At 48.8% G+C, this 12,991-nt stretch overlaps 1 protein-coding gene across 1 annotated transcript in view; it reads left to right on the plus strand.

Annotated features, from left to right (window-relative positions):
• Positions 1 to 6,384: 6,384 nt before the first annotated feature.
• WDTC1 (WD and tetratricopeptide repeats 1) overlaps positions 6,385 to 12,991 on the plus strand; it is a 77,551-nt gene continuing 70,944 nt past the window's right edge. The window contains exon 1 of the mRNA XM_012498512.2: positions 6,385 to 6,729. The gene's annotated coding sequence lies outside the window, so the exon portion shown is untranslated. The remainder of the gene's footprint in view (positions 6,730 to 12,991) is intronic.

Below are 12,991 nucleotides of genomic sequence, written 5' to 3' on the forward strand. Positions count from 1 at the left end.
GGAGAATTGCTTGAACCTGGGAGGCAGAGGTTGCAGTGAGCTGAGATCGCGCCACTGTACTCCAGCCTGGGCGACGAGAGTGAAACTCTGTCTCAAAAAAAAAAAAAAAAAAAAAAATTTGTAATATTTAATTAGAAACTACTTCAAATATTCATAAATCTACAGATAATATAACCACCAAGATAAAAATGATGTTTAACATTTTGTTTAATATTTAATATAAATGTTATATTTAGTTCTAATCTTTTTTTCTAATCTCTTTTTTTAAGAGATAAAATGATATAAATACAGCTAAAACCCCGTCCCCACCTCTTTTCTTCCCCTTTCTTAGAAGTGAGCACACTCGCTGGTTGACTCAGAATGTACTGCCTATGAGTTAGCTCTGCTCCACAAGCAGCAGTACTGTTTTGGGGAGTTTGGGGGGCTTTTGTGAGACAGGGTGTCACTCCAGTTGCCCTGACTGGAGTGCAGTGGCATGATCTGGGCTCACTGCAGCCTCAACCTCCCCGGCTCAGGTGATTCTTCCACCTCAGGCTCCCTAGTAGGTTGGACTACAGGTGTGCCACCACGCCCAGTTAATTTTTTTTTTTATTTTTTAGTAGAGATGGGGTTTTGCCATGTTGCCCAGGCTGGTCTCAAACTCGTGGACTCAAGCAATCCACCCCACTTCGGCCTCCCAAAGTGCTGGGATTACAGGTGTGAGCTACCCAGCCTGGCCAGAAGTAGTACTGTTAAAAAAAAAAAAAAAAAAGTAAGCACACTGCAAAAATTGCTGTCTTTCCCATTTAACTTTTTGTATTTTTCTACATATATATCTATAAATATATGACATTTTTGTTAAATTTTACATAAGTGCCATACTGAATGTATTATCTTTAAACTTCCTTCCTCTTCACTCATTATGTTTTTAAGATTTATCTATCTCGATTACATGTAAATCATTTAATTGGTTGTATGGTACTCCATTGTATAACTAACCCACAATTCATCCACTGATTCCCCTTACAGAAAGACAGGTTGTTTCAACATTTTTGCTATTATAATACAGTTGGAAGGAGTATTCTTGCCAATGTCTCCTCGTGCACACACGCAATAGTTCCCCTAAGGTATCAGAAGTAGAATTGCTGGGTTGTAAAATATAAGCATCTTTAATTGTAGGTTGAATATACCCACTTTTGCCTAGGAATCCAATTAGGAGATGAAAATGATGGTATCAGTGACTGCCTCTGCAGAGCTGGTGATCAGTTGAGGCATCATCTCATGCTCTTAGGAGAGAAAAAACAGCAACATTCACTGCCATAGCTTTATTTGAATAATCCTTGTCTGTTTCCAAGAGCCAAATAAAAAAATTGGAAACGGTCACTTAATTAAATATCTACCTAATACAATAATTGCTTCTAGAGTATCTTGGACACATGTGTGTATAGCCTGTACTTGAATACTACCAGAAACAAAGAACTTACAACCTCTCAAAGTAGTCCAACTCTATTGGTTAAAAAATTATTTTAGGCCGAGCATGGTGGCTCACACCTGTAATCCTAGCACTTTGTGAGGCCGAGGCGGGCAGATCACGAGGTTAGGAGTTCGAGATCAGCCTGGCCAACATAGTGAAACCCTGTCTCTACTAAAAATAAAAAAATTAGCTGGGTGTGGTGGTGTGCACCTGTAATCCCAGCTACTTGGGAGGCTGAGGCAGGAGAATCGCTTGAACCTGGGAGGCGGACGTTGTGGTGAGCCAAGATCTCGCCACTGCATTCCAGCCTGGGTGACAAAGTGAGACTCCGTCTGAAAAAAAAAAAAAGAAAAAGAAAATTATTTCATAATCTGAAAACACCTGTGGCTGGGAAGTGTGTGTCTAATTTTGAACTTAACCATCTTCTTCTTCTTTCTTCTCCTTTTTTTTTTTTTCCAGACAGGGTCTCATTCTGTATACCAGGCTGGAGTGCAGTGGTGCCATCTTGGCTCACTGCAACCTCTGCTTCCCAGGCTTAAGCGATCCTCCTATCTCAGTCTCCCAAGTAGCTGGGACTACAGGCACGCATCATCACAACTGGCTAATTTTTTTTTTTTTTTTTTTGTATTTTTAATAGAGACAGTGTTTGGCCATGTTGGCCAGGCTGGTTTCAAACTCCTGACCTTAAGTGATCCTCCCACCTTGGCCTTCCAAAGTGATAGGATTACAGCCATGAGCCACACCTGGCCCAGCCAGCATGCCCGCCCTAATTTTTTTTTTTTTAGACGAAGTCTTGCTCTGTTGCCCAGGTTGGAGTGCAGTGGCATGATCTTGGCTCACCACAACCTCTGCCTCCAGGGTTCAAGCGATTCTCCTGCCTCACCCTCCCAAGTAGCTGGGATTACAGGCACGCACCACCATGCCCAGCTAATTTTTGTATTTTTAGTAGAGATGGGGTTTCACTATGTTGGCCAGGCTGGTCTCAAACTCCTGATCTCGTGATCTGCCTGCTTCCGCCTCCCAAAGTGCTGGGATTACAGGCATGAGCCACCGCGCCTGGCCAATGTTTATATTTTTTGTAGAGACAGGGTTTTGCCGTATTGCCCAGGCTGGTCTGGAACCAAAACATTGGGATTACAGGTGTGAGCCTCCATGCCTGGCTGAGTCTCTGTTTCTTCTATGTAAAATGGGAGTATGAATCATACCTAACTCACAACGTGGTTGGGATAAGCAAATGAGTTAGTGTGTGTTAATGTATATATGTGTGTGTCTGTGTACACATATGTATGTATAGATTTATGTATAGGTCTCTGCCTATATGGAGAGAGAGGAAGTGAGAAAGAGAGAAACTCAAGCAAGTGTAAGAGTATGAGTGAGTATCTATTAGAAAATAATAAATAGTAACTGCAGTTGTTAATAGTCTTCTTCCTGGTGGGGCAAGGTGGCTCATGCTTGTAATCCCAGCACTTTGAGAGGCCACGGCAGGTGGATCACCTGAGGTCAGGAGTTTGAGACCAGCCTGACCAATTATGGTGAAACCCCATCTCTACTAAAAATACAAAAATTAGCCGGGCGTCGTGGCGTGTGCCTGTAGTCTCAGCTACTCGGGAGGCTGAGACAGGAGAATCGCTTGAACCCAGGAGGCGGAGGTTGCAGTGAGCTGAGATTGCACCACTATACTCCAGCCTGGGCGACAGAGCAAGACTCCGTCTCAAAAGAAATAGTCTTCCTGTCATCAGTCTCTACCAAGGAAAGTTCATTCTGACAACAAATATTTACTGAGTTTCTGCTATGTGCCATAGACTAGGAGTGCTAGGAGTCACAGAAACATCACCCACTCTTCTCTGTCGGTATATCTAAGATCCTCTGTGACCTTGCCAGCATTAAACAAGACTTTAAAACGGGGGTTCTCTGGCCGGGCGCGGTGGCTCACGTCTGTAGTGACAGCACTTTGGGAGGCAGAGGCGGGCGGATCACGAGGTCAGGAGATTGAGACTATCCTGGCTAGTACGGTGAAACCCCGTCTCTACTAAAAGAAATGACAAAGTGGTGGCGGGCGCCTGTAGTCCCAGCTACTCGGGAGGCTGAGGCAGGAGAACGGTGTGAACCCGGGAGGCAGAGCTTGCAGTGATTGGTGATCGCCCCACTGCACTCCAGCCTGGGCGACAAAGCAAGACTCCGTCTCAAAAAAAGAAAAAAAAAGGGGGGGGTTCTCTGCCAAAAAAACAGGATGCTAAAATGATTTAAAAATGGAGGTTCTGGATTCGAATAGTCTAGGCTTTAATCCCAACTGTACCACTTCCTAGCTATGTGATTGTGGGAGTCTGTCTTTCTTTCTTTTCTTTTTTTCTTTTTTCTTTTTTTGAGATGGAGTCTCTCTCTGTTGCCCAGGCTGGAGTGCAGTGGCACCATCTTGGCTCACTGCAACCTTCGCCTCTAGGGTTCAAGTGATTCTCCTGCCTCAGCCCCCTGAGTAGCTGGGATTACAGGCATGTGCCACCACGCCGGGCTAATTTTTGTATTTTTAGTGGAGACGGGATTTCACCATGCTGTCCAGGCTGGTCTTGAACTCCCGACCTCAGGTGATCCACCCGCCCTTGGCCTCCCAAAGTGCTGGTATTACAGGTGTGAGCCACCGCGCCCGGCCGGGAGTGTTTCTTTTTCTTTTACTTTTTTTTTTTTTGAGACGGAGTCTCGCTCTGTCACCCAGGCTGGAGTGCAGTGGTGCAATCTTGGCTCACTGCAAGCTCCGCCTCCCAGGTTCACGCCATTCTCCTGCCTCAGCCTCCCGAGTAGCTGGGACTACAGGCGCCCACCACCACGCCCAGCTAATTTTTTTGTATTTTTAGTAGAGACGGGGTTTCACCGTGTTAGCCAGGATGGTCTTGATCTCCTGACCTCGTGATCCACCTGTCTTGGTCTCCCAAAGTGCTGGGATTACAGGCGTGAGCCACGGCGCCCGGCCCCAGAGTGTTTCTTAATCCACTAGTAAGCACTTATCTCCCATGGCAAGTATTCAATAAATGTTAGCTATTATTCAGTTTAATTAACCCAATGACCCTAACCAAGGTTGCAACCTGAACCTGAGGAGCTACAGATAGATGATCTCAAAGCTTTCTTCTAGTCCCAAAGTCTATGATTTTTTATATTCAGTGGAACAGCTGTGGTGGAGAGTTCAGGGGGAATGATCCACAACATTTTTAGGAGAAAGGCATAAAAGGCTTTGTGAGCGGTTTCACAAGGGTAGGTTCTTACTCCTCTAAATGGGGAGAAATCTCCCTTGGGGAGAAATCACCAGCAATTGAAATACTACCTTTGGGCGGGCGCGGTGGCTCAAGCCTGTAATTCCAGCACTTTGGGAGGCCGAGGCGGGCAGATCACGAGGTCAAGAGATCGAGACCATCCTGGCTAATCCGGTGAAATCTCGTCTCTACTAAAAATACAAAAAAAATTAGCCGGGCGTGGTGGCGGGCGCCTGTAGTCCCAGCTACCCGGGAGGCTGAGGCAGGAGAATGGCGTGAACCCGGGAGGCGGAGCTTGCAGTGAGCCGAGATCGCGCCACTGCACTCCAGCCTGGGCGGCAGAGCAAGACTCCGTCTCAAAAAAAAAAAAAAAAAAAGAAATACTACCTTTGTCTCTGGGAGTATTCAGGTATTCACAGACAAATTCGTACTCGTGATGTGAGCAGAATTGGAAAAAAAAAAAAAGAACCAAGCGACACACGGAGCGATAAACACTGTAAATGCCAAATGCATATATTCAGTCCTTACTGAGAGCGGGTGCTGTCTGGTTTTCACAGGAAAGACAGGCAGTGTTCAAAGGCTCAGACTCTGGTGTCAGGCAGATCTGGGTCTAATTTCCAATTTGCCAACTTATCAGGACCCCGGGGGCAAGTTGCTTTTAGCCTTTCTGCTTCAGCTTCTTTCCTTTTCTGCAAAACACAGCAATAGTACCTAGCTAAGGGACTGTACCCAATCCAGTGCGAATAAAAGTGAATTATTGTTAGTATCTGACAAATGGCACCCTATGGGTGACAAGTTTCCCTTGTTAGAAGGTGACACGTCTTCCCTTTCTGACTTGAGGTTTCACGGGTGGGGCCTGGTCTCTGCCTTAAGAAGATAGGCTTAGTGCCACCCTTGTCACCTTGGGAACTTCCTTAATAAAGAGGAGGGTCTCTCCTCCATCAGACCCGGGACTCCACAAGGCTGGAACTGCGTCTCTTCCTCAGAGGTGGGACAGCAGTGACTCCGCTAGGGTCAGATGGACCTAGTCGCTCCCATCAACCCGAGGGCACCCAGAGTGTGTGTGGCTGACTCATCTCCAGGCTATTCAGCGTAGGACCGATTCTCTTACACTTTCTTCCTTAAGGCCCAGGAGACGCGAGTGAGGACTGTGCCACTTCAGCAGCCCCCCAGAGCAGGAAGGAGTGGGCTGAGGAGCCCCCGGGGCCCTAGCCTGAGCGGTCCCACAATTCGGGGACTGAGAGGAAGTCTTAGGAGCTCTTAAGGGGCTGTGCAGGGGCCTGGGGGTCAGTGGGCGAGCGTGTGTGGGCGGGTGTCCCAGAAGCGGTGTGAGGAGCGTTTTACCCGGTGGTGGGGTGAGAGGTGCGTCCGGGTAACTAATGGCAACCGGGCGGGGTGAGCCCGCTCGGCAGGAACTCCTCGACGGCGAAAAACTACGACTCCCAGGGTGCCCCGGGGCTTAGCCCAGCTTTCCCGCCCGCCCACTGGCTGCCGGTCCCGCGAGCGGCGAAGCCCATTGGCCACGGCGGTGCGGGGCTCCCCCACTAGCAGGTTAGTGGGCGCCGCCGGCAGCAGACGTTGACCGGGCGCGGGGGGGTAAGTGGGGGGGCCCGGCTAGCCATTCTGGAAGCGGCCGGGCGCAGTCTCCGTGGCGTACCCGCCGGCTGCGAGGCGCGGGGCGGAGGCGGAGACTGCGTGGCGCAGGCGCGTTGCTGGGCTTCTCCTGGGTCCCCAGACAGCTGGAGGAGATAAACAGAGGAGGAGGAGGGAGGGGAGTGCGTGTGTGAGAGCGCGCGAGGGAGTGTGAGTGTGTGTGAGCGCGGGTGTGAGGCGGTGCGCAGGGGCGGGCGGAGGCGCTGTCCGGCCCCGGCCAGGCGCCGGGCGGGGAGCATGGGAAGGGGCTAGAGCTGCTCGAGCCCCCCAGCCCCCTCCCCGGGATCCGCGCCCCCCCTCCCGGGAGAGGGGCCGCCCCCCCCGGACGGACATGGGCTCCTGAAGTTGCGCCGCTGCTGGTCGGGGGAAGAGACCTGACAGGTACGGGTCACCGCCGCCCCCTGCCCTCCGCGGGCGCCGAGGCGGGGACCGGCTCCCGCAGCCCCGGCGAACGGGCCGCCCGCTCTGGGCCGGCTCCAGCCCTGCCGGCCTGGGGGCCTGAGCCTACCCGCCTCGGGGCCCCGGGTGTCCCGAGAGGGGCCAGGCCTCGCCGGGGCGGAGGGCAGAGTGGTCTGGGGGCGGGGTGGGGGCGGAGGGTTTGGTCGGGACGCGGGGGGAGGCTGTGGGAGTCCGGGGAGGATCTGCGGAGGGAGAGGTGGAAGTCATTCCATCACGGGACTTTTTTGCGGAGTTTTTGTTTGACATCTGATCTGGCGCGGGAGTCAGGAAGAAGGGGCAGGTGTAAGTGCTGGGAGGGCAACGCCGACCTGACCTGCTCTCTTAGTTTCTCGCTCTCTGTCTTTCTGTTTCTCTGTGTGTGTGTGTGTGTGTGTGTGTGTGTGTCCACCGCAGATGCCTTCAGTGACCCATCCTGGCACCAAACAACTCTGCCAAGGTGTTTCCACCAGGCGACTGTAGCACCCAGTATACAAAGGGCCTCTGCTTGGGAATGGGCTATTCAGTACCCACTTCAAAGGGTAAATAGGAAGTGAGGAGATAGAAGAGAGACTGCGAACCAGCAGGATCCACTTCTTGGACTGAAAGCCGCAGTGGGACGCCCCCTTGCCAGACTGGTTGACTTTGCTTGGTGCCTTGGGCTCTCTCTCCTCTGCGGGTGTACTCCCAGGGTTTCTAGAGGAGAGTTACAGGGGCCTGTGACTAATGTCTTAACAGCCGAACTTGACTGTTTTCCCCAAAGTTCTTTTCTTCTGTGACTTTCTTTAACCTCCTGAAGTACTGGTAGAGCAACGTTATAGTTTTTCTCTCAAGTTGGTGATTTTAGGAGCCTGGTAGGGTGGCTGAAGCTTCCCCATTCATTCCAAGGATGGGGTAGATGATCTGGGTAAAGTGGCAGTGAAGTCTTCCCTTTCTAACAAAGCCTGGAACCGTTTTGAGAAGAAAACTATTTTGAGGGCAGCTTCTGACTCAAAGACGTTATGAAATCCCCACCTAGGACACCGGTATGCCCAGTGGTCCCTACTAAGCTTTTCTGTGTCTTTTAGAGTCGTTGAGTGGCCAGCTTCTGCTCACTGTACTGAAGGAACTACTTAATGCTATTTCTGTCTTGAGTTCTGGCTTATTCTTCCTTGTGATTCTTATATCTTTAGCGGGATTGAATTGAATTTTTGCTGTTGAGTGTAATAGCCAGATCCTCTATAACAGACCAGGGAGTAACTAGTGGGGCTCCTTTGGGCCAAGTCTGAGACTTACTGAGATTTCTTCATTGTAGGTTGTTGTATTTCATTGGCAGGTGGGAAATGACCTTTTCCGTCATAGTTTGTGATCATGCTGCTTTAAGGCTGGAGTCCTGCTCTCCTTTCCTTTTTTGACCTATATGGGAGCACTTCTGTTCGAGTCTTATCTCAATTTGAAGGAACAGTGCTTTTGGATCAACTCTGCGGAATAATTGAGCAGTAGCCCATATTTCTGCCTGGGACACCTTCCCTGAGGGTCACAAGGGAAAGAGAGAACACGTGTAAATATGACGATGATGTTAACGACTATTTACCAGTTTCATACAATTGACAGTTTTTTTAGCCGGGAGGAGTTCGGTATTGACTCATTGGGCATCTTATGTCGGGTGTTTTTGCACACCTAGACTTCAGGATCTGGAAAGACAACTGAAAATCTTGAAGCCCACTGCCAAACATTTGTGGATCTTGAGGGGCCAACTGCTAAGGAAGATCTAGACTATGACTTGGTCTTTAATTATTTTTATTGTTTTTCTCGTTTTTAAAATTGTATGTATGTATTTGTTTATTTATTGAGATGAAATCTTGCTCTCTTGCCCAGGCTGAAGTGCAGTGGCACGATCTCAGCTCACTGCAACCTCCGCCTCCTGGGTTCAAGCAATTTTCTGCTTCAGTCTCCCAAGTAGCTGGGATTGCAGGTGCCTGCCACCATGCCTGGCTAATTTTTGTATTTTTAGTAGAGATGGGGTTTCACCATCTTGGCCAGGCTGGTCTTGAACTCCTGACCTCGTGATCCACCGACCTCGGCCTCCCGGAGTGCTGGGATTACAGGTGTGAGCCACCGTGCCCGGCCTCTCTCCTTTTATTTTTATTTTTTGAGATGGGGTCTCACTCTGTTGCCCAGGCTGGTCTCGAACTCCTGAGCTCAAGGGATTCTCGTACCTCTGCCTCCCTAGTAGCTGGGACTACAGACACGGCCTCCATGACCACTCTCTTCGCTCCTTTTAAAAATTAAGGAATGTTGCTGACATGTGCAGTTCTGAGTATCAGAGAGGAAGTCAAACAGAACATGTAATCTGGTGATACTTGTGTTTTCTTTGGGTCACTGGTTTAGTTATCCTGTTTCCTTTCTTCTTTCCACCTCACCTTTCCAGATGTTCCACTGCATCTTTAGGCTGCCATTGCAGATTGCTGGGCCCACAAAACCCTTAGGTTGTACTTTCTTAGCTATCATCTCTTCAAAAGCCAAAGTTTTGGCAGTTGCTATTAGAAACCAGTTCCTGGCTGAGCGTGGTGGCTCACGCCTGTAATCCCAGCACTTTGGGAGGCTGAGGTGGGCAGATCACAAGGTCAGGAGATCGAGACCATCCTGGCTAACACGGTGAAACCCCATCTCTACTAAAAATACAAAAAAAATTAGCCAGGTGTGGTGGCACGCGCCTGTAGTCCCAGCTACTCAGGAGGCTGAGGCAGCAAAATCGCTTGAACCCAGGAGGTGGAGGTTGCGGTGAGCTGTGATCGTGCCATTGCACTCCAGCCTAGGCAACAAAAGTGAAACTCCATCTCAAAAAAAAAAAAGAAAAAAAAGAAAGAAACCAGTTCCTTGGTGTAGTTAATTTACTGTGAGAGGTATTTACCAGTTGGGATATGTCCTAAAAAGTGACTGACATTTTATTCAGGGCTTGGTATATCTTGGGCTCAGTGCTAGCTAGTATTTTTACTTTATCCAGTGTAACCTTCATGACTGTCCTGTGAGGTGAGAATCATTTTCCCTATTATACCTATGAAGAAACAGATTCAGAGAGATTAAGTAATTTGCTTAAGGTCACACAGCAAGTAAGAGGAAGGACTGGAATTCAAACCCAGGTCTGTCTGCTCTGTGATATTGAATTGCCTCTGGGACTGTGACACATGAGGAAGCACCAAGGCTAAGAGCCTGGGGGAACATGACACCTCATTCAAATACTTGAAGAATTGTCATGGGGAAAGGAAACTGGATGTTCTCTGTGATTCTAGAAGGCATCTCAGGATTAAATGACATAATTTCCAAGAGGGTAGACTTTGGTTTGATAGGAGATAATGTAGCTTTCTAAAAACAAAATGGGCTGCCTTGTGAGGGAGTGAGTTACCCATCATTGCAGATATTCAAGCAGAGAGTTTGCCACATGTTTTTTTTTTTTCTTTGAGGCAGAGTCTCACTTCGTCATCCAGGCTGGAGTGCAGTGGCATGATCTCTGCTCACTGCAACCTCTGCCTCCCAGGTTCAAGTGATTCTTATGCCTCAGCCTCCCGAGTAGCTGGAATTACAGGCATGTACCACCACGCCCAGCTAATTTTTGTATTTTTGTAGAGATGGGGTTTCACCATGTTGGCCAGACTGGTCTTGAACTCTTGACCTCAGGTGATCCGCCCGCCTCAGCCTCCCAAAGTGCTGGGATTACAGGCGTGAGCCACCACGCCCGGCCTTTTTTTTTTTTTATGAGACAGGGTAGATGGGAATACAGGTGTGTGCCATCACGCCTGGCTAATTTTTTAATTTTTTTCATAGAGATGGGGTTTCACTATGTTGCTCAGGCTGGTCTCAAACTCCTGGGCTCAAGCATCTGCCCACCTCAGCCTCCCAAAGTCCTGGGAATACAGGTGAGCCACCATGCCCAACCTCCCTGTCTGTTTGATCTGTAAAACCTAACATGGCTTGGCACGGTGGCTCACACCTGTAATCCCAGCACTTTGGGAGGCCTAGGTGGGTAGATTGCTTGAGCCCAGGACTTTGAGACCAGCCTGAGCAACATAGTGAAACCCTGTCTCTACAAAAAAAATTTAAAAATTAGCCAGGTGTGGTAGTGTGTGCCTGTATTCCCATCTACCTGGGAATCTGAGGCAGGGTTATCACTTGAGTGCAGGAGGCAGAGGTTGCAGTGAGCCAAGACTGCGCTACTGAACTCCAGCATGGACAACAGAGACCCTGTCTCAAAAAAAAAAAAAAAAAAAAAAAAAAAGCCTGTTGCGCCGTGGCTCATGCCTGTAATCCTAGCACTTTGGGAAGCCAATGTGGGCAGAGCTCAGGAGTTGGAGGCCAGCCTGGGCAACATGGCAAAACCTGTCTCTACTAAAAATACAAAGAATTAGCCAGCCGTGGTGGCGCACACCTGTAATCCCAGCTACTTGGGAGGCTGAGTCATGAGAATTGCTTGAACCTGGGAGGCAGAGGTTGCAGTGAGCCAAGATCGTGTGCACTCCAGCCTGGGGGACAGAGTGAGACTCTGTCTCAAAAAAAAAAAAACAAAAAAAAACAAACTAACATGTATTGAATATTTAGTATATACCAGGCACTTGCTAGATGCTTTTTCTTTTTAAGACAGAGTTTTGCTCTTGTTGCCCAGGCTGGAGTGCACACAATCTCTGCTCACTGCAACCTCCGCCTCCCAGGTTCAAGCAATTCTGCTGCCTCAGCCTTTTGAGTAGCTGAGATTACAGGCGCACGCCACCATGCCTGGATAATTTTTGTATTTTTTTAGTAGAGATGGGGTTTCACCATGTTGGCCAAGCTGGTCTCGAACTCCTGACCTCAGGTGATCCACTCACCTTGGCCCCCCAAAGTGCTGGGATTACAGGCATGAGCCAGCAGGCCCAGCTCTACTTTTTCTACAATGTCTCTTGTAATCTTCAGAACTCCCCTGGAAGGAAGGTATTACCATTATCCCCACTTTACAAATGAGAAACTGAGACTCTAAAGTTAAGGAATATGCTGGAGGTTACACAACTAGTAGTGTAGGGCTGATATTTGAACCCATGTCTCCTCCTTAGCTCTGTGACCTAGGGTCAATCATGTATCCTCTCAGAGTTATGGTTTCACCTATAAAATGAGGCTTATTGTAGTACCTACTTTTCAGTGGGTTTTTGAGGACTAAATGATGAAATATATCCTTTTTACTAGACCTCACTGATTGCCCTTAAGAGCCAGGGCTTGGATGTAAAGGAGTACCACTTAGTTGGCTTCTTCTGGGTAAATTCAGGCCTACATGTAACCCTGAGAGTTCTGGGGCCCATTCTTTGTGCTATTGAGTAATAGCTGCTGACTCCTTGAAGGGCTTTGTGGCATTGAAGACTAATACCTTAAAAACTTTTAAGCCTGGACTGGGCGCAGTGGCTCATGCCTGTAATCCCAGAACTTTGGGAGGCTGAGGTGGGCAGATCACAAGGTCAGGAGTTTGAGACCAGCCTGGCCAAAATGGTGAAATCCTGTCTCTACTAAAAATACAAAAATTAGCCTGGAGTGGTGGCGGGTGTCTGCAGTCCCAGCTACTTAGGAGGCTGTGGCAGGAGAATCACATGAACTCAGAAGGCAGAGGTTGCAGTGAGTTGAGATCGCAACGCTGTACTCCAGCCTGGGTGACAGAGTGAGACTCCATCTCAAAAAAAAAAAAAAACTTTAAGCCTGAATAAGGGGAGGATGCCGTCAAAAGGCCAGAGTGTATAGGAGGCAGTGTCAGAGGCCCTGTGCAAAGAAAATTCTCAGCTACTACTGCAGAGCCAGATTTGAGGGTCACCGTTGGCATTTTTGTATTCATTATCTTCTTTTAGGATACAAGGTCACAACTGCTAGAGCTGTAACAGAGCTCAGTGCCAAGAATAATGACCCTTAATCCTCCATGTAGCCATCTGGGGAGGTATTAACCCCATTTTCTTGGAGGTGGGGTGGGGAACAGGATCAGACCTTGCCCAGGGAGTTCTCCAGAGGCTGTTGAGGGCAGTGTTTGGATCAGGACTTTTGTACAATTTTGTCCTTATTCATGACCCCCAAATTCTGTAAAACTGCTTATCCTTGAACCTCTTAGGGGGCCTTCCTGAGAATGGGAGCTGGGCATTCCTGGTCAGGGAGCTTCATAGTTGAGGCCTGAGTGTTTGGGTGCTGATTACAGGCGTGTGCCATCACGCCCGGCTAATTTTTG

Source organism: Nomascus leucogenys, chromosome 24, assembly GCF_006542625.1.
Source record: "Nomascus leucogenys isolate Asia chromosome 24, Asia_NLE_v1, whole genome shotgun sequence".
Lineage (NCBI taxonomy): Eukaryota > Metazoa > Chordata > Mammalia > Primates > Hylobatidae > Nomascus > Nomascus leucogenys.